The following is a 2220-nucleotide window of genomic DNA, read 5'->3' as shown; positions in this document are numbered from 1 at the left end:
TGTCCATGGATTTGCTGCAGACAGCTCAGTGTTTCACTTGGAGCAATTTTCTCTGCATAATGAGACCATGGAAAATTACTATGGGGCATATTTATTAATACAATTCTGCAGGGAATCCCAGAAAAAAAATGAATTATGTGCTTCAGTCTCTCTGTTTTCATTCCCAAAAGCAGGGCTGCTAAAATATGCAATGTACCAAGCTCCAGTGGCGTGCGGTGAGGTCACTGGCTGGGGAGACACTGAGAAAAAAAAAAAATAGTTACCTTCACTACAAAAGTAACCATTTAAAGAAATGGAAAAACAACATCCCCTTCTCCCAATTTAACAGAATAAAGAGAAATTGCAGTAACCAGGAAGAATGCGAAGCCCAAATTGAGAAGTACAAAAGCAGATTTGAGGATAAAGAATATCCAATCAACATCTTGGAAGTAGCGGCTACTAAAGCAAAGGCACTGGAGAGATCAACATTACTAGAATACAAGCCCAAAGAAATCAAAAAAGATTCTGTTTCGTTTATTACAACATATAATCGCCATGAGAAATCCATCAGAGACTCACTTAGTAATCATTGGGGTATCCTATTAATGGACCCGGTCCTTAAGGAAATCCTGCCTCCTCGCCCCGAGATCATCTTCAGAAAATCAAAGAATCTTAAAGACGTTTTAGCACCAAGCATGCTACGAAAGGAACCTGAAGAAAGTACACGAATGCCAAAATGCAACATTTGCAGGTACCTACACCCAGTGAGGAAAACATTCACAGACACGGAGAAAAAGGAAATGTACAAAATCAAAGATTTTATAAACTGCAATACCCAATCAGTGATCTATCTATTGGAATGTGAATGTGGAAAACAATACGTGGGAAAAACAAAGAGACCACTAAAAATAAGGATCCAAGAACATATCCGCAATATAAAAAATAAAATGGAGAACCACGCTGTATCCAAACATTTCAAGATAGCACATAACTCCAATCCGGAGGCTTTGACTTTTAAAGCAATTGAATTAGTGAAGCTGGGAGAAAGAGGCGGTGACCTGGCAAATAAACTTTCACGTAGAGAAATGTATTGGATTTTCCAATTACAGACACTCCACCCTAAGGGATTCAATGACTATTATGAAATCGCTCCGTTCCTGTGAACCCTTTGGTGCCATCATTACGGTTGGATTCCAACCCCCTGTTCTTCATCCACCCCGTAACACAACCATGGCATAGCCAATCTTACCCAATATCACCTCCTTCACTCCAATCCCCCTCCTATCATCTACTTTCCCATCCCCCTCCCCCACTTCCATAGTGACCACCTCCTCTGTCACCCCCCCCCCACCCCCACTTCCCCCCCACCCCCTCTGATCTGATATATGTTTATATTAATATTATGCTTATAATTGTAATATGACACATGTATGGTAAGTAATTATTACAGTCAAACCACACTGGAAATGCCCAATCTCGCCCGATCTTGGAAGCGAAGCAGTGTTGGGCCTGATCAGTACCAGACTAGGGAGACCACCTGGGAATATCAGGTACTGTAACCAAAACCTATATATAAAAAAGCCTACATGAGCTAGTCATTATTGCAACTGCTCTATAAAAACATATATGAACCTATCACTAGCCCTATGTTAACATCTGCACTTATAAACATGATTATATTGTCTGCACTTTATCATTAATTGCACTAAGCACTACAATTAATTCTACTTATGTCAATTACACTTATTTTTACTACATTACGTATCTGCACGTCAGCGCACTTTATTGACTATCTAATTGATGAAGCACTTTCTATTCATATATATGAATGCCCCAGTATCTACTGAGGAACTGCTATTATGGTGACCAAATTGCTTTTTATCACCTACTAATTAAACTTCTCTTTCTATTTCCATGTTTCACGGAGGATCAGTATAATAATATCCCTGATTATGGCCACCACTAACATGGCCGCCGCATGAAATGCCTATAAGAAAAACAACACAAAGATGGCCGCCGATGGAGCTCTTTGTATGAATACTCCTGGCCTCTAGGAAGAACAGAATCTGTGGAAACCGCGGGCGCGTGCGCGGTCGCGTCTCCGGAAGTGGGGCGGAAGTGACGCAACGTCAGAATACCGGAAGTGTGGCGGAAAAGCCGCCAGCGCTTCTTAATATGACTTTTTCTCGACCTCTCTTGCTCCAAATCTGCATTTAAAGTATATATTACACATTGTACTGA

The 2220-nt window shown here is 40.8% G+C and overlaps 1 pseudogene; it reads left to right on the top strand.

Moving 5' to 3' along the window:
• The first annotated feature begins 1421 nt into the window (after positions 1–1421).
• On the top strand, positions 1422–1541 carry LOC134913863 (5S ribosomal RNA; annotated as a pseudogene).
• The last annotated feature ends 679 nt before the right edge of the window (positions 1542–2220 follow it).

Source organism: Pseudophryne corroboree, chromosome 4 (genome assembly GCF_028390025.1).
Source record: "Pseudophryne corroboree isolate aPseCor3 chromosome 4, aPseCor3.hap2, whole genome shotgun sequence".
In the NCBI taxonomy this organism is placed as follows: domain Eukaryota; kingdom Metazoa; phylum Chordata; class Amphibia; order Anura; family Myobatrachidae; genus Pseudophryne; species Pseudophryne corroboree.
Note: the sequence above shows the minus strand (reverse complement) of the source record. Positions and strands in the feature narration are given on the sequence as shown.